This window comes from Tympanuchus pallidicinctus, unplaced genomic scaffold (genome assembly GCF_026119805.1).
Source record: "Tympanuchus pallidicinctus isolate F22 unplaced genomic scaffold, pur_lepc_1.0 scaffold1, whole genome shotgun sequence".
Taxonomy (NCBI): Eukaryota; Metazoa; Chordata; class Aves; order Galliformes; family Phasianidae; genus Tympanuchus; species Tympanuchus pallidicinctus.
This window is the reverse complement of record NW_026294618.1, coordinates 94,459,801-94,479,321: the sequence shown is the minus strand read 5'-3', so window position 1 is coordinate 94,479,321 and position 19,521 is coordinate 94,459,801.

Genomic DNA, 19,521 nt, shown 5'->3' with positions numbered 1-19,521 from the left:
ATATGGAGTCATAATATCAATCTAAAACTAAGTTTCTAAGATAAATGGAAATAAGATAAAATATAAATTAAATAGGAAGCCACATATCTGAATTGTTATTTTAGGCATCTGTCTTGAGATTTGCAGCACAGAAATAACATCTCTCTGACATCACAAGTATGCAGTTCTGTGCGTTGAGAAAAACCTGCTGTTTATTTGGATCTTTTGAAGTCTAGTATCAATATAGCTTCTTAGTCCCCAGAGTGTCCTCAAGGTTTGAGATGTATATTTTTAACTTCTGCGTTTACTGACATTCCATTCATGCTACTTGGCTGTTCTCCCCATCAGGGCTTCATCAGCTATCGCTCTGATTTTGGCACCACTGGGATTATTTGCTTTACCATTTCCTAAATGTCTGCATGAGGAGGTGTGGCCTGCTATGCCAATTAGCTCACCCACACAAAACCTGTGTTAACTTCAGAGCTAAGGCTCCTAGCATGCATTCCCCTGTCAACACAACCAGCATAAACCAAAGAAATGATGGGTGAAGGCAGCACTCAGAATAGCTTTTTGTGCCACATTTTACACACCTGGCTGCCCACATACCACTGTACCTACAGCCACTCAGTGATCTCACTTCCATGCAGCAAATTGTCCTCTCCTCCAGAACCCAGACAACCCTGCAGAACACATGCATACTATGGTGGGAAGAAAGGAGAAAGCCTGTGGGGATACCTCAAAAACACTTAATCAGTTCATAATTTATACTGATGTGGGATTCAAGGATGCTGTCAATGAAGTACAGATGGTACCTGTCAAATAAAGTCTCTAATGTATGCTGCTTTTAATGAGACAAAGAAGATTCGGGGCTTCATGGGAATGGTGTTTTCTGCTGCCATCAGAAATGAAATGCAGCCAGGGATCAAGAGTCCTCAAAAAAGCTCTGCTGGAGTCCTTCATGTTTCACACCTTAATGGTGCACTGGACAAGAAGATTATTACATGAAACTTGAATTCAGTCTCATTGGCAATGGTTCTGATACAAATAATTATTCCTCCAGCAAAATCTTTGTTCTGTTTGACATCACTTATTCACAATATATCCATCCTGATTCATATGGTGAAGTACCAGTACAAGTGAAGCCCTGCATTGCTGGGAGTTGCTAACTGTACACAGTGAGGCACGAAGAATAAATGCAATTTGGAAGTTGACACTGTCCAAGTCATTGCATGCTGTCCCTAAAATGCAAAGAAGAGATGTAAATTCTACACACTAACCAAGTTGGCAGAAGCACAGAAAACATTTTTTTAGCTGCCATAAAGACCCACTGAAACAAGAGCTTCCCAAATCTCTGCAGGTATGTCTGTGACTTTTCCATCATCAGCAGCCTGCTGCTTAGGGAAGCAGAGCATTAGGCTTTCTTTAAAGGTATTTAAAAGCCCCTCTGTTCACTTTCAGCTATTCATCATGGTCATTTGAAGTTCTTTCGCACTCCTTCTTTCTCACATCTGGTGCTGCACGTTACTATACTGCAACCATAAATAACAAATCATATGGCAATATTGGATGCTCAGTCCCAGTGTCCTCATAGCCTCCATCTAGCCACCACCACAAATGTACATGAGGAAGATGATGGCTGCACAGAGTTCTCTATTCTGAAACACAGCTTCTAAACAGTACATAATTAGCAGGGCACCAAGGACCTATGCTAAACAGCATGTTTTAAAAATATTTCTTCCCTCAGTGAGTATGATTGCATTTAGAACTACAGAGCAGATGAGATTTTAAAATAATACCTTATAAAGGAATGACTTCTGACAATTTTTGGTCTCTTGGCAAAATCTGGCATTTGCACCTTCCATATTCAAGAAGATAAAGAGAGAGAAGGCTATTTTTAATTGCCTTTGTTCCATACATAAGACGAAAGGAACATTTATTGTCCCAACACGTGAACTTGTTATAAGGTTACACTGATCATATCAGTGCTCTGTACCTACCAAGCATTTCTGCACAAGCATTATGATATTCTAACAGTTCTCAGCCGTTATTGTGCAAGCATACCCTATTCTGTGATTGATTTGCCCGATGGGAGGGAAACTGTAATCTGTTCTGCAATTTATCCAAATACAATCGAAATTATGCTGACAGCATCAGCCCTGTTGCCTTCCATTTCTGTCTTCACCAGAAGCTTATTACTGCTGGTCTACAAATTTCTCTGAAAAACAGGCTTCTTAAATTTAAGAGTAGACTTCAAGAAAACAGAGATTTGGCCAACGGTTACTAAATCATTCTTTAAATGAATGATTACAGAAGATGGCATTTCCAGTATTGTAGATAAAGTATGAGCAGCTATGAACACTTTGAAGTCCAGAATGTAGCTCTGCAACCTACTCAAATCTCTCAATACATTTGAGAAGAAAAAAAATCTCTTGTGAATAAATACATCAGGACCTACCTCCTCCATAAAAGCTGTTTATGGTTAATCATTAATGATAAATAATTTGTTCTGGGTATTTTCTGAAGATGTTTTGGAGTTTCAGTGTCTTGAAGACAAGTACCACCGCAGAGTTTACACACCAATGAAAAAAAAACATTCCAGTTCCACAATTCACAAATCCATACCAACCTGGCTTCCCACAAAGCTTAAAGTAAGTGAATCAGAAAAGCTTGTCTTCATCCCTATGCTTCCCAGTGAGGCCATGAGAAATCTTCTCAGTACTCTCAGGAGACATTAGGCTCTTACCTTTCTTGACTGCACACCCGTGATTTCTCAACCTCATTTTACTGAATGTTGACTTTTAAAACTTGCCTTGCAGGTAGAAAGCTACCTGAACACCCAGACAGCAAACTAAATCTAAACAAAAAGGCAGAAACAATATAATATAGTACACCTTTTGCCTCCCTCTTACCAAGGGTGCACTCAGGGGTTAAACTGGACTACAGTGAAAGAAATCACTGGTGAAGGGTTCATTTATTTACATTCCTGTTAGAGAAACCTACAAAGGCATACATCAACAGAAACAAACCATTTTAGTACATTCATTGACTGAACATCCATCAGTGTACATGACCTATGCCAACATGTATTAGGAGTGACAAGATGTTACTACTGTAGTGCCAAAGGACAAGAGGGCAGGAGAAGGAACAAAAGGGAGTGTTGATCCCTTCCTTAACAATGAGCCCCTATTTCCTTTCACTGCACCTGAGCTCCAAGGCTTCAAAACCAATGAACTTTCCTTGTTGAGCACTAACAGATAGGCTGTGGTTTGCCTCACACTTGGTGGTATACTAACCCTCGGTGGTATGCTGCACTGTTTCCTTCAAAGGAGCCCTTCCTCTTACAGCATCTCTTGACTCCTGTATCACTTCTGCTAAATAAATGACATCACCTTGCTCAATCAACCACATGCAGCTTTACTCCTTCCCCCTTCCTTCCTACTGTTTGCACTCACTGTTTATTTTTTTAAGCACCTCATCCCCCTATTAATCCACCAGACAGTACAAAAGACTCATTTGTGAGAGAGAGAGATTAGAGCTGTAAGCACTCAGTCTCACTGTGAAACACCTGTTTCATTCAAACAACCAGAGGAAAAAAGCAGAGAATTGAACAAACTGCTAGTGGAAATGGATCTGTGAGCAAACTCCTACTGTGAGGAAAGTTACCAAACTCTGGAAGCTGCTTTTCTTACCCTCTTCAGTCAGTACTGCAGAAAACTCATACAGCATCTACAACAGCAAATTCACATGCCTGCAACGCTGGTAGGCTCCTGACAGACTGTGTGCCTGCTCTTCAGCTCTTAACAGAGTGCAGAAACCTGTGAACTATTTACTTGAAACACTGCCTGAAGTTATTTTCTTTATTCTATTTTCCTTTGTCTGGAATTTAAATTAGAAGGGCCAACACCATCTTAAATTGGAACTATATCAACCAGCTTCATTTCTGATATTCCTTCAGCACCAAGACAGGATCTTTCCATTGAAGCCTCCAGTATATTGTTGAGATGTGGACAAATGCTTTGCATTTACTCTTCCAATAGCACCAAACACTACCCCAATTTTGAAACGTAAGTATTTGAAGAGAGCATGAAAATCATTTGAACTTTCCTAATCATTTTTTTCAATCATATAAATGTAACACCAGTCTTCAGCAATGTCAACACTTACAGAAAGGGTCAGTAGATTGATGGCTGCTGGATTTATCTTCATGGAAAAGAGGTAAGTGACAATATACCAACAAAAATACCAAGTGGCATAGCATGGCTCTGAGTCATTCTCTTTCTCTTATGAAATGAGAGAAAATTACACACCAAACAGATTGCATAAGCACCACGGGCAGTAACTAAAGCTGGAAGAAGGCCAGGCTACATTAATAGCTGCTATTTGATCTAGTTCAAGATCCCTAAGCACCCAATACCCGATGAAGTCAGAGGAAAGGCTCCTATCAATTTCAAGAGGTGCTGTACAAGGCTCAACTTGATCACCAACCAACATATGGCGTGTGGAACAAGGAACAGAGCTGACACTACAGCAATTAAGTTCACCAAAGCAGTGGTAACATTCCCACTAACCATATTTCAAAATTGATCAGTTTTTTTTCTTTCCAGAGGAATCCGGCCTCCTGAGCACTGTTAAAGCTCTGAAATAAATGGAATTACTCAAGGAATAATGTATCACTAAATCTGAATATTTATGGTAAAATCTACCACAGCAATTTAGTGAAATCCAAGAATTCTGCATAAAAAAAATCAGCAATGCAAAAACAGATCTTCAACTGATATAAATCAGCTGTTTGTATTTTAAAGTGAAGGGGTCGTAATTTGCAAGAAAACTACAGCTTGTCATTTTCAAAATGAAAACATTTTACAACATCTACAGCTAAGAGAAGACTCTTGCTTTTGTTTTCTTACTGCATAATAATAGCTCATTTCTGTTGCCTCAAAATGCTTTTTTTTTTTTTAATACTTGCTACAAAACTGCAGGCATCACAAGACATTATTTAGGTGCCAGATGGTTTTAAGTTCTGCTGCTTAGATATTTGTAGCCGATGTGAGGAGCTGCCAGAGGAAACGAAGCACGTATTACATAAAGATGTTTGTCCACAAGCGCAATGTAAAGCACATCTTTCTTAGTCCATCCTTTTTTTTTTTTTTTTTAATCAATTCTTTTATCAACACATAGCAACAAATGTTTTTCTGTGCGTAATGCCTGTACGTGTATGTAGATGTATACCTGTATCTATCTCCATATATTGTTCCAGCAATAGTCGCCCTTTCACACGGCTCATCAATAGCGGGCTTTACTCACCTGACGGGCAGCGTGCCACAGGCCCATGCACTCTGTCAACGCCTCTTATCTGCTCTCATGCCTGTCTTCAGATCTGTAGTTAGCAGAGGCTGGAGCTCTGTCTCCTGCTAAACACAATAAAATTAAAGCTGTAATTAGCTGCCTGCTCCGGACAGCCAGGCTGCATTCCACATCCAGAGCCAGCGCTGGAGTGATGGGCCATGGGGACAGCATGTGGCCCAAGGGAAGAAGGTGAGCCCCGAGGCTCTGAGCAATGCAGGCTTCGCACAGAGCCGTCCGGCAGCTCCGCTCTTTGTTCCCACAGTGTGGAACCCCTCCTGGCCACCTCTGTGTGACACTTTGTCTGCCCGTGAAGCTTTTCTGGACTGCAGGGGAAACATAAATTCTGATACACAGAGGCTGCCACAGTTTGATTCAGGCCCTCCTGCTGGTGCTTGCTGGGCTCCTTTCCCCCACATGAAGCCATCTCACCATGCAAGCACACTGCCTGCAGCAGGTGCTGGGGCTGGATGGAGCCACACAGCACGGGCAGCCCTGGCCTGTCCTCACAGCACCTGCACAGGGAGCACCCATCTCCACTCAGAAATGGGAGGAATCAGCCACAAATCCTGCAGATTTTTGAAGAAATTAACCACAAATCCTGCCATTTCTGACAATTTTCAGGGAAGCCCTATTCCCAAGCATCAGCAAATTGCTCCCTTTGCATGAGTGTCAATTCCCAGTCACGACACTGACTCCTGTCAATCCAGTACCTTAGTTGTAATACTTAATCTAATGTAGCCGAGTAAATGCCTCAATTCTAAACTTTTAGCAGAAGTCTAATTTCAACAGTGCCATTTTTCAGTCAGTACAGATGATCTGTCTTAACTAGCAACCTCAAGCAAGCAGCTATGTGCAATGAATTAGCAGCACGCAGTCCCACTACATACATGTCCAAAAGAGTATCTGCACATCAGTCAGCAGACCTGTCATTAGAGAAACTGTTCTTCAGCTTTGCCTCTAATGAAGCCTTAGTTCTGGCCAACCATTTGGCTCTCACAGCCACAAAATCTACCTTCTTTGTGCTCACAAACGTTTCCACTGCTTCACCACATCTGGCACCACAGGCTCCTCTCTGCCAACAAGGACATGGCCGTTTCACCATGATGCGAATCTGCATTAAATCCTGGACTGGAGGCTTGGGGCAGAACAGAAGGAATGGCCAATGTCCCACAGAGCAAACTTGCTTTGCTACAGACTAGCTGATCTCCCCTTGGTAAAAAGGACTATCGAGATCAGCAAGAACTGCAGGTACCTGCAGCTGCTGTTCTCTTCTGAACTTTGCCTACATATTTAACAAAGCAATTGAAAAAACAACACGGTTAATGGAACAAGGATGTGCATTGAAGGAGAAATGGATGACAATTCACATCCAATTTAGCAAAACAGTGACGTTTACAACAAGTAACAGCTTTTCCCCAAACATACTCTGGCACTTCCCTGCCTGTATCTGCCTTCTGCTGGATGCTGCCAGTTCCCAGCTTCTCCCGCCAGCACCAGGAGGCAGAACAAGGGCTGAAGGAGAAAGCAGTTGTGTCTGCTGCTCCTGAGATGGACACACAGCCTTTCAGAAGGTGCTCTTCTTTCTACTTGCTGATGGCAAAGCCAGCAGTTCAGGCACTACCACCTGCCTGCCCAGGACTGATGTTTTTGATATGTTTGGACAGCTCTTCTTCCCCAAGCTGCTGGAGGGACACAGCAGATCCCAATCCCTGCTTCCACTCAACCTTCCTTGGGTCAACAGGGTTTAGCCGAGCTCCAACACTGAGAACATGTCAGTATGGGCATCAAACAAGCTCACACCTTGGCCAAATCAGGGCAGACGCACACAAGGGAGGCCAAAAGTCTATCCCAGAGTATTTCTCCCTAAGGCTCCCCTCTGAAACAGCTGCAATGTATTTTCTGTAAGGAAAATAATGTATTCTTCCTTATGCTCAGAAATGCTGAACAGTTTCTGCTGATCGTTTCCAAATAATTTAGCCTGAAGCAGACCTCAGCATGTATGATTTCAGCATGCATGGTAAAAGTTTAACAACATTAGAGGCTACTACAATGGAAATTGTTGGGCATCACTGGTTTCACTTATAATAATGAAACTCATTTGAAAGTTAGGAGCAGCTTGATGCATTAGTTTTATATAATAAACACCTTTTTTTCAGTACCAAATTGTTTTACAGAAACTGACTTCAGCTAAATATTTTGCCTGAGTTAATCTTGACTCATATATTTTTATTCTCACAGTATTGCCATATTTCATTGTTTCAACTCATACGTATATATTACATTAAAAAAATGTTAATATATACCACATGTGTACACTGTTATACCTTACTCAGTATTATTATACCCTGTGATAATATAAAATCAGAACTATCAGGTGTCACATTTTCACATTTCATAATCAAAATGTTTTGATGCTTCCAAAGTAGAACTTCTAGGAATACCAGCTTCACTGTGAGTGCTGAACTGCTGCCTCTCACATGCTGATGGGGTTTGCAAACTCATTCTGAAACTTGTTAAAGACTAGTAGGTCTCTCCCCAGACACCCGTGGCCTTTCCCAACGTTCTTTTATCACTGTCTGTATCCTCCCCCATCACCAAACCTAGGCGGCACTACCTAAATAACAGGGTTCATCAAACATCAATTGTGAGCACAAACATAAGACCTAAAGCTTCTACAACAAATGCAACACACAGCTGAAAATCAAACATTTCAAGAGCAGTAAGCCAGAAACCTAGTCTTGCAAAGCACTTCTAGAGGTCATTTCGGCATGGAAGGATGCTAAGGTCACTGCTAGAGTTGCCTGAGTGCTGCCTTAACACATCATGCAGCAGAAACGGCCCTGGCTTTATCCTGTCCTCCTGTCTCATCAAGTTCTTGGTTTTCTTATGTTTGTCACCTCACTGCATGGGCAAGTCTGCCTCTCAGTTCCCCTTGCCTTACACCCTGGTGGCAACATGGCAAGGCAGGAACCTCTCTAGTGGACTTTAGGAACACAATGAGTAACATGGGGCACTTCACTAAAACAAACCACAGCTATTGGAAAGCATCCTGCCATCTTCAGTATGCTGTTGATGAGGCCTTCATACCTCATGTTAATTCAACCCCGTAAAGGTACATTTTGAATCAAACTCAATGAAATACAAACCTCACATTCAAGTATTAGTACAGGGAAATAATACACGTATAAATGTACATAAATACATTTATGACTACAATATTTTATAGACATCTCCTTTAAGTAAATATACACTCCTCGCTCTGTAGTTTATTCACTGCAGGTTATTCCATACTCAGCTCCACGCAGTGCAGGCTGGTAACATTCACTGCTTCTGCTAACAATTCACGAAGCAAATAACTATCCACACATTCTCCTTTAGGCTGTTAATAAGGTCCTCCAGTGCTCATTTTGCTAGTATTACCACACAGTCAGTTCCTTTTGGACTTAAAATAAATAATAATGATAATAATAATCTGAGAGAAAATAAAAACCATATGAGACAGCTCTTGCAGCTGGCATGAATCATCCAAACTCAGTCAGTGGGCCAGATCTTTACATGGTGCGAATGGTCACAGTGCCAAGGAAACCAAAGCTATTCTCCAGGGACCAACTAACCAACACTCTACTTCTCCTACTCCTGCTCAAGCTCATTCTTTTCATCTAATAGCAAGTACATGAATCTATCCCATCCTCTGAGCTAGTAATTACTGTTATTAAGATGATTAAGATATTATTAAGATATAATATTTAGATAACCACAAAGCTGTGGTTATCTTGGAAAAAGACATCTATCTGTAACTACTTTTGCAAACTCTTCCATAGAGGAGCAACACCTTTCTTCTGGTTGTTTTTTCAGGGAGAGGGAGGCAGATGAAAGAGAGATGCCTGTTCTAAACAGCATCAGCTCTGATGGCAATAGAGACAGACAGAGCTCTCTTAGACGCCTGGGTCAGGTACCTTCTCCCTACCAGGTAAATGGCACTGTGCTCAAATCTCCTTTCCATCTGTATCCACATAATTGCTACATCTTCTCATGTGTCCTAGAGGCTTTTTTGGGCAGGTCTGTTGTCCGGCTCTGCTATAGAATGGTTTAACTTAGCAATTCCCTGTGTATCAGGGTGGTAAACGATGTCTTAACTTATCATAGCATGCTGTTTCAGAAAGCTTAATAAACTGGACTGAACAACAGCCTAAAAAAGGAAATAAAATATTTAACAGGCTGGTATTTCTACCCCCTTCTGCTTTCTAAGAAAGACAAAATAAAAAACAAACAAGCAGCGCTACAAACCAGAGTGCGCACACAGCTCTCCCCGCAAATGCTTCCCCATTAACTCAATGTTTGACTGCATTACCTATGAACTAACATGGTTTCAATTTAGTTTCTTATTAATCTTGGGCATTTCTTTCAACTGCTATTTTAAAAATAGAAACTTCATGTTGAACATTTTAATAGCAATAAGTTTCAAAGGCAACAAGCTGCTGTACTGATTTTTTTTCCAAAAACTTTATTGCCAGATGTAAGTACTTGAGATTATTGATATTCTTTGTTTTCCCACAGGTTTCTCATTTCCTTATTAAACAACATATCTGTATTTAAGCAGCTCCATGAAAGTTTAGCGAGGTCCACAAGAAATCACTGCTCACCAGCCCACGGATCCATCTCATCTAACTTCAAGGCACTTCAAACTGCTTAAATTAGGAATTAACCTGCAGTGAACTATCCCATTAGACAGTGAAACAGACTACAGCACCATGAAGACTGTAAGTGCTTTCATCCCACCTAAATTCTGAATTGTTTTCTAGAACTAACTATTTTTCTCCACCAATTCTCCACCAAAAAAGGGATCCTACAGCCACAGAAGGACTTAAGATAAGCAGTTATCTAAGGATCAAACAAAAACTGGAATGAATCCAGACTTTGGGGGGTCCTCAGTACTATCAATAAACAAGCAGAGGACCTGCTGAGAGAACATTTCAAGCCCATGTATATTAGCTTAAATCAAGTTTAAATCAAGATAGTAACACTACTGTGGTTGACCTCATCTGAAGTACTGTTCAAGTGGTCTTTAGGTAATATCAAAAGTCAAATGAAATAAACAGAAAAGCAGCTACAGTTTTGGTAGGCTTTGCTGCACATCAGTTTTGCATATAGCTCTGCTCAGCCTTGTCCCTTCATTGCAAAGAAAATCGTGAAACCAGACCACAGAAGCCACAGGTAGCTTAACCACTGACTTCACAGAGAGAATAACTGAATCCTTCCTGTGTAGAGACAAATCTATTTTCCACATGGGAAAATATGGGAACATAAAAAAAGAGAGAAAAAAAAAAAAAAAAAAAAAAAAAAAAGCAGTGAATTTTCATCCATCACTTTCTGAGTCTGGGGAGATGGCAGTGAATAGTAGCAACCCTGGGGAACTAAAGGAAATCTTCGCATGCAGCTGTTAAGCACTAAGTGGGTTATCAGCAATCACGTTACTTTTAGCATTTTATTAGCACTTGAAGAGGTTCCTCCCCACCCGCTTCTGATAGTTCCCATCCCTTCAAAGAGACTGCCGCTATACAAGCCAGGGATTCAGGATCCAGCACAGCTTCTTCCACCAGCACTAGCTCTGCTCAGAGCCTGTGGCCCTGCCCCCATCACCTCCAATAACTCATTCCCACCACCTGCCAGGCGTTTCCGCTCCTTCCTTGTGCTAAACGCCAAATCAGCTGTTTATGTAGCTGTGCTCTGAAGGAGCAGAAATTTCCAGTGAGGAGATGGGAGCAATAATTTTGTTTTCTATCACTGTTTCCAAACACTTGCCAGGAGTCCTTACGAGGTAAAATAAACAACTCAAAACTCAAGCAGATTCCTTAGCACATGGCTGGGACAGGTAAAGGGAGTATTAAAGGACAGAACTTTCTAGAGCATAAAACAGCATCTAATGGAGTCTGACCCAAAGTCCACTGGAAGTCAGTAAGTAGACCCCTGCTGACTTCAGTGAGCGCCTACAAAACCAGACAGCTGCAAAAGCTGCTACAGTCAAAGGAAAATGTGCTCTGAAGGAACAGTGTCCTTGTGGCTGAAGTACTGGCATGGTTTCAAGAAACTTCTGTTCAGTGTTCAGCTCCACCATTCCCGACCCTTTGCAAATAATTCAATTCCTCTGGAAATCAGCTTCCCTTTCACACGGTAGGTAGCTCATCCAATCTGCTTACGCATGCTGAAATTTAGGGACATCTGTGAGAAGAAAATTTCATGGAGAGACTCACCAGCACCATCCCAGAGGATATGGCTCTCCTGCCATGGACCCAATAAGGTCTGTTTCCCCTGCAACCCAGTACAACAGTGAGTGTTCAACCTGTATCCTAGTTCCCTTCAGGCTTCTCCTTATCTAGCTGGCCAGCCACTGAAATGGATGGCTAACACAGCACAGAGGTCAATGCATGTTGGCAGGTTCTGTTGAGATCCAAGTTCTTGTGTCCATCTTAAAAGACATGACTGTATAACTCCAATCCAGCCAAGCAGATGAACATTTACCTAATCCCTGAGCATACGAACAGGACTATAAAAGTCAAGGTAACACAAACATAATTGCTTTCCTGGATGGAAGACCTGGGAGAAGTAAGCTGTGTTTTCCTGGAGAATCAAGGAAGCCAGTCAGTCTTAATACTATTTGCACGCTTGCCAGAATGTCCTCCTCCCAGCAGTCAGGCTTTTGGCAGTTAAATGCAAACCATCTATTGTAATATTATTCTTCTGTGTAAGAAACAAGCACAAGGAACACTTTAAACTATCCAAGCAAAGGCACAAATTCAACCTCAGAATTTAAATTCTAAAATCATTTCACAGCACAGAAAGATCAAACTACAAATAAGCTGCAAAAGACATTACTAACTTAACATTCCATTATTCCTTTTTTCCGAAGTGTGATTCTTTTCCTCAAGCCAAGCATACTTTGCTGGGACCAAACTTTCACAGTAGATTTCCTGTGCTGTGGAATTGATGAGATAAAGCAGTTACTTAGGACTAACAAATCACTTCATTAAAGAAATCCCTTCATAAATATTTTCAACAGCAATTAACATCCTAGCGTAAGGAACTCATTTTGTGCTACATTCCTTGATCAGGCAAGATCTCCCTCCTAACATCATGATTTCAGGAGATGGTCTTAATTTTGAAGGAAAGAAAGAACTTTGACTCTTGTCATTGCCTCCACATTAGCTATTTTCATTCTTTTAGGCAGGAACAGTCAAAGGTTGGACAGAGCTGCTTGCCCTCAGTTCTCAAGCCACATGAAAAATGGACTGTCCAGTGTTTTTCTAGCTGTTTCATAAATCTCAGGGGAGCCAGGATAACTTACTGCATTTCTTCTTAGCAGAGGTGAACAAAAGCATACCCTCACCTGGGGTCCAGGCTGCTTCTAATCCATATCCTCATTTTGCCAGCATTTTATGAGAAAGGTCAATCCTGGCAGGTAGAGAAGGTAGAAAGTAGAACTACAAAACTTGAAAAGTTCTGGGTTGTTTTTATTTCCCTTTGCCTCATGTTAAGGGCCTGCCTGTGAAGTTAACAATATGCTAAGCTGCAGTGCATTAGTCAGCTACAGCACATCTCCAAGGCTGTTCAAAATCCCAGAGTCAGTGTGGTCCCTGGTGAAGCAAGATCCAAAGCAGAAACTCAAGAGATGTTGCAGGAGGTTACACGGTGACTTTCATTCTGCACATGTTAAAATATATGTCCTATTAAGACATGGTATAAAGGCAGCATTTTGAAATCGTAACGTTAAAAGATATGTAATTTTTTTCAGGTGCTTTTTTTTTTTTTAAACAGGTTTAGTTCTGCTACGGTTGAAATGAGTACTCTCTTCTTGTTTATTTGAACAATCCAATATTACAATGCAATAAAAATACGTTGGAAGAGAAAACAGACAAATCATTCCAATCCAGTGTTAGTTTACCAATTAAATTACGTCTAAATATTTTACGGGGTTCTAACCTTATAAAATAAGTCAATGAATAATCATAAGGGTGCAATTCTTCAAGATATTTCCATGTTTAAAAAGACCCTCCATTTCTGTAGGGAAAATTCAGAAGTAGCTAAGTAAATGTGAGTAGATGAACTGATTATAAAAGGCTTACTGAACTGGAGTAACAATAATGCCTCAGTCTTCAAAACACAGAAAGCAAATGCAATTTTACATTAAAGATCTGAAAACAAACTCAAGGCTAATATTTTCAGGGGAAAAAAAAACTTTGATCTCTTTTTCTTTCCGGGGGGGAGCCAATATCAACATGAGTGATTTTGTACTATATTCAGGGGTCTTTATGTGGGTTAATAATGTTAAAGTTATTCCACTACTTTTTCAGACTTTTCTGGAATCAGCTCCTTGGTGAAAAAGGGCCCTATTGAAGACTCCTGAATTTGCATAGCATGTGCAAGACATTTAGATTTATGTTCCATGTTGAGTTGGTGTGTTTAGAGTTTACTCAGGCATATGCAATTCATTGGCTGTATTGTCATCCTCACAATGAACAAGTACACTCACTTCATCTGCAAGAAATACAGCTTTAAATGTAGAAAATTAAATTCCCACAAGAAAATGTGTTCCATGAAAATTTCCGTCAGTAAAATCTTAGCTCAAACATACTGAGGTTGAGAGATTTTGATTTATGCTGAGCCTGCCTAGGTGCAGTGCTACTTAGCTAGCAAAACCATGAAGTCATTTGAAAATGGCTCCTTCGAAAGTGCTCATCTAGTGACAGCTATTTACACTGCAGTTCTCTGAGAAACCTTTGGCTGTCATGATTCTTTTGTGCTCAGTGATTTTGGCCACAGAAACCAGCAGACCTTGCCTTGAAAACTTTACAAACCTTATAAAGGAATCATAATTATCTTGAAAACACAGAGAAAGGTGACATCAGTGATGAAAAACTGAACACACTGAAATAGAGACCAGAAACCACAGAAATTACCCATCCACTCATAGATTCCACTCAAATCAGATCCCAGACCCCACGTCAGTTATGTGACTCACATCATCCTTATTGCTAGCTGGGAGACGCACTCACGTGTAGCAGCAGCGTGCTTCACAATGTCTGTAATGCAGGGTTTCCCCAGAAATTTTAGTGCCAGGCACAAAAATTATCTAAAGAAATCTGCTGTTAATGGGTCTGGTTTGGTATTCGTGGGACATCATAGTTCATTTCTCCCTCACTGACACAAATAGTTTGTTGGAACTGATGTCCAAAACGGCACTAACATTGGCACCTTAAGTCATTTTCTGGTCCTGGTAATATGTAACATACCTGGGACAGGGTGAAGTTTCTAGTATGATCACAGCCCTGTCCCATGGCATGATCACTAAATCAGTTTGGCTGTTATGGCTGCCAAAGGAAATGCAGAGGGAATATAGTTGCCGTCACCACGTATGTCAGAGCAACGCACAGCAGAGAGAAGATTCATTCAAAGTAAAGGAGAATATTGGCTCAAGAAAAAAGCAGCATCTACAGCCATGAAAGAATTTGGGCAGAACAATTAGAAGATGAGTCACCAGAACAGCCTGGGGAGCTGTTTGGACAGAGAATTCCAACAATCAGTGATGGAGGTTTGAAAAGTTTATGATTTTACAGTGCAGGACCCATGACGACAGCAGAAGGCTGGATTTCTGTCTCGGTAGGACCTATCCACTCCTTTTCCTGCATTCCTTCCAAATCCCTGATCCTGCACCACTACACTGAGTAAAGGATTTGCCACTAGTTTCAGTAGGATCAGTTCAGCTACTGCAGAACACATACTTTCTACAAGGCAAGAGAAAAGAATTCAGAGACCATGAAGTATTGATTACTTCGTGCTTTTCATTTTTTTCATTCTTTCATTAAGAATTCAGTATTTGTTTTCTTACTATTTCATTAAGCCATAAAACTTTCCTTCAGGCCATTAGCCTTTTCTTCTAAAAGCATTGGCTAATTTGGCCATGAAGCTGGTAGTCCAGAGAATAACTTCTTAAGAAATTATGGGAAGATATGGGAGATACGCATTGCAAAGTGCTTTTTAACTGCTTCTGTCTTTACTGAGGTGTATCCACCAAAGCCTACAAGGAGATTGGATCAAAATGGATTATCTACAGATACGTGTCATGATGGAATGTACAAAAAAAAATTAAAACAAGGATAATGCATCTGTTCTGAACTCCCATCATTTTGGATCCAAATGAAACTGCTCCCCCGAGTTTCTAATAACATAAGCAGTTCAGATGTTCAGCACCCAGTGAAAAAACAGCTTTACCTTTAAATAAAGTTGCCTGCCATGAACAGAAATAACAGCATTAAAGACACTGGGGGACTACTTGCTTCTTTATCTACTGCAGAATCACTCCAGATCATTTATTTACCTATTAGTCACCTGCATCATTTAGAGCTGTTCTTCTGAGAATAGAAGTCTATGTGATTATTTTCTAACTAGACAAAATAAATCAAGAGGGAGGATATAGGGATATGACTGCTCTAACAGATTTGGCTTATGGGATGATAAGGTGGTAGCTCTCTGTCCAAGGAGCTTGCCATCACACCCTGTACCTGCTTAGTTTTAATAAAATGTAGTTTACTAACTTCTGCTCTTTGATGCAAGTCTATAGAACATTTGTTTTTCTTTTGTCTTGCATTTAGAGCCAAAAGCTTCAATAAATACAATCTTTTAGAAGAAAGCACACTAGTCAATACAGCCTTGGAGAAACCCCCAGGTAAAATAATGCACATTTCTTGAAATAAGCCTGTTTGCAGTACACATGAAAAGAGAGCCACAGCAAGCAATTCAGTGACTGAGCATAAACACATGTGATGAAATAATGTCATTAAATATCAAAGCCAGAATTATTTATAAGAACCGTATGCCAGATATCAGTATTGTCTCAAGCAGAAACTGGTGTATTCTAAGCTAAAAATGTAAAACAAAGCTAGTAATCTTTAGTATAAGTATTTTTCATTACAGCTCTCTCTGCATTTTTAGGAAGTGGCAACCCACAGCACTATCTACCTGTGAATCATTATGCAGGTTACAAAAAATAAAATCAAAGTACAATGAACCAAATTACCTGGCTTGACTTGGCTTAGAGACTGAGATCTCCAGCAAAGAATAAGTGTGGACACCTGATAAAGAACACGCACCACTGCTCTCACATCACAAAATCTGGTGACTGTATTAGCTCTATGTTTACAGCTTTCTCCTAAATTTGATACCATACCATTGAAGTATGTACTAATCTCCCTGGTCTCCGAATATAAACCATGTGCCAATCCTAAAATATATTTTATTCTCTTCCAGATCACTAATGAAGAAATCATACCATCTAGGCACCCAAGCATACAGCTTACTGTTATCAATCCAAGAGGAAAACCTGCCATGCAAAACTTATGTTTTTCCAATAGAACTGTTGTTTTTTGTGATCTGTGCTGACCTAAATGATGACTGCAAAACCACTTTCAGCAACGACATCACAAATATGCCAAAGACCTTTTACACAACGAAATGATTAGTGATGCATGGAAGAATAAAACAGCAAACAACAACAACAACAACAACAACAACAAAAGGAATAAAAATAATACAATGGGACTAAAAAGGCTGAGAAATATGGGAAGAAAATAAGTAGGAAGCAAACAAGAAATACAACAAAAATAAAAAATAACTAGTAATGCATGATGGATATAGGAAACTTCAGCAACATCCTATCCCTACAGAATCAGAGAGAATTTCCTACTTAATTCATTTGGGTTGGGATTCCTCCATTACAAAACAACAACGCCAAAGTAAATTCGACGTGAAGTAAATAACTAAAAGTGGCATGGTAACCTAAACTGCTGATGAACTGAAAGGAATTCTATGGAGGAAGAGGTGAGCCCTTACAGTAGCAGCGTATCTGGAACAAAGTTGATGCCAGCTGCTTTGCAGTAAAGACACCTTGCCTGGATTTTATATGTGAAGGCTTAATGCCCTACGCAGCAGAAGGCACCACTGAAAAAAGCATGTGTACAAGCAGCACAGTATGAGTTCAGCACAGTGATGTGAGATTCAGGGAGATGATAACTGTTAACATTAGGTTATATCTACACGAGTAAATTAAGTGTGCTTGGGAACATTCCTAGGCACGGAGGCCAGCTGGCACAGAGCGGCCCAAGCCTCCGCCAGTAAACACTCTTAACCTTCAAAACAGGGAGGCTGCATGCAAACAGTCGATGGAGGATGGTCCCAAGAACGTGTGCTGCCAAATCGCACTGAAAAACTACCTGGGGCAACACTGGTTGGTGCATGCCAAAACCTCACCAGGGACTGTTCTAACAGTTCACCAGGGCGGGCAGTCATGCTCCCTGCCCAGGAACATTCCAGTGCATTGTTTAATTTATTAGCAGTGATATATCTAGCTCCCTCCTTTCCCCTCCTTGTCTAGGTGAAGTATTTCTCTTGTACAGGACGTATTTTAGTAGCACTTTTCACTGATCCACCCCTTCTCCCACCCCCAAACATCTCCCCTCGTGTTCCCACACGCAAAGCATATGTGGGAAGGGCTGGTAAAAGCAACGGGAACGGTCCGACTTGAACTGCCTGCTATCTGCTTCACAGACAGTGCTGTAGGGCATATCCACAGCAGGAGGAAGAAACAGTTGTGCAAAAGGATAAGAGCATGACGTGCTTCCAAACATGCCCCACCTCGTGTCCATGCAGGGACCTGACCGCACTAAGGTGTCCAGGGCTACTCATGACTATTCAGTCAGTTAAGTACTAACACCAGCAGCACTCTACAACACAAGCTGCCTCATGCTCTTGGGGTTATGGATGGGCTGGGCCATCTGTCTCCATGCCTGAGCAGGTCTTCAAAAGACAAAAACTGGTCCGTGAAGTATATCTTGAGACTGCTGACTACAAACAGATCACATGGTTTTCTAATGGTCATTGCCTTCAGGCACAAAACCAGCAGCACTCAAATTATTTATTCTAAATATACTTTGACTAAGAAAAACAATGCATTCCTTTCTCCAGTTCACTAGAAAAAATAATGATATTGGCTTGTACAGAAGAGGATGACAATTTGAATGAGAGCCTTACACAGATGTGAGTGTGTTTATACAAAACCCTCAACAGTTTAACTTGCATTTTCTGTCAGACCACCACGTAGCTTCTAATAAATCCCAATTAAACCATAAGTTCAAAGCCTAGTGAGAATATATTGACAAATATTGACAAATATATGGAGTACAGGGAATTGACAAGATGTCTAATTAAGGTCTGAGATATGTTGATACGTGCTGTATGTTTAGGTTAAGAATACAAGTAGCAACTAACCCTTCACTGGTTTGCTGCAGCGTATGATGGGATGTTAGAAATCATTAGCAGGAAGTTTTCGAAACTGAGAGAGGAAACCAAGCTGACATGAGCCAGTGACTCTCAGATGAAAACTACCCATTTCTGAGTTCTTCTTGGTGCCTTCAATTTAAAGAAGCCCTCCCCCTTGCTGAAAATCTTGAGACATCTTTGTACTAGGGTTTCTGGTCCATCCAGTTGAGCAGATGGCCAACACCTTTTGCACAAAATGCCAACGTGAAGCTTGGTAAAATTCCTGATGTAAATATGGAGATGACTCTGACATAGATCTGTGATGCGTTAGCTGGACCTTCATCTATTTGTGAAAGCCTCTTGCTAAAATGACCCTAATTCTCTTCAAGGACTGCAGGGTCACAGTACAGGTGCCCTTCCCTAAAGCCTTTCTGCCCTCCTGAGGAGAAACGAACCTATCAGTCTCAGGTGGTGCAGAGATCTGGGATCAAGGCAAGGTGTTGACATGTTGTCCTGTTTAGATGGTGTCTTGTGTCCCCCAAGGAAAAATTTCTCTACAACAAACTCCTTGATATCAGCTGAAATTCAGCATAACTCTGCAAGCCCAGGGACACGTGCTGCAGCTGGGGCTTGGTAATCTGAGAACTGCCACATGTGTGCTGGTATAAAATACCAAGTGCAGTGCAGAAGAGGTGAGAGGCAAATTCAGCATCTCCAAGTAATTCAAGCCCACGCCCTGATTTAACAAAGCAGAGTTTGAAAATTTTCTTGTTTCCTTCTGGTTTTGTGAAGACTTCTCACAGTCTGTGATAGATGATGTTGGTTTGGAATACATTTGAAAATATAATGTATTTTGAAAAGTACCCCAGGCATTAGGATATATCACAT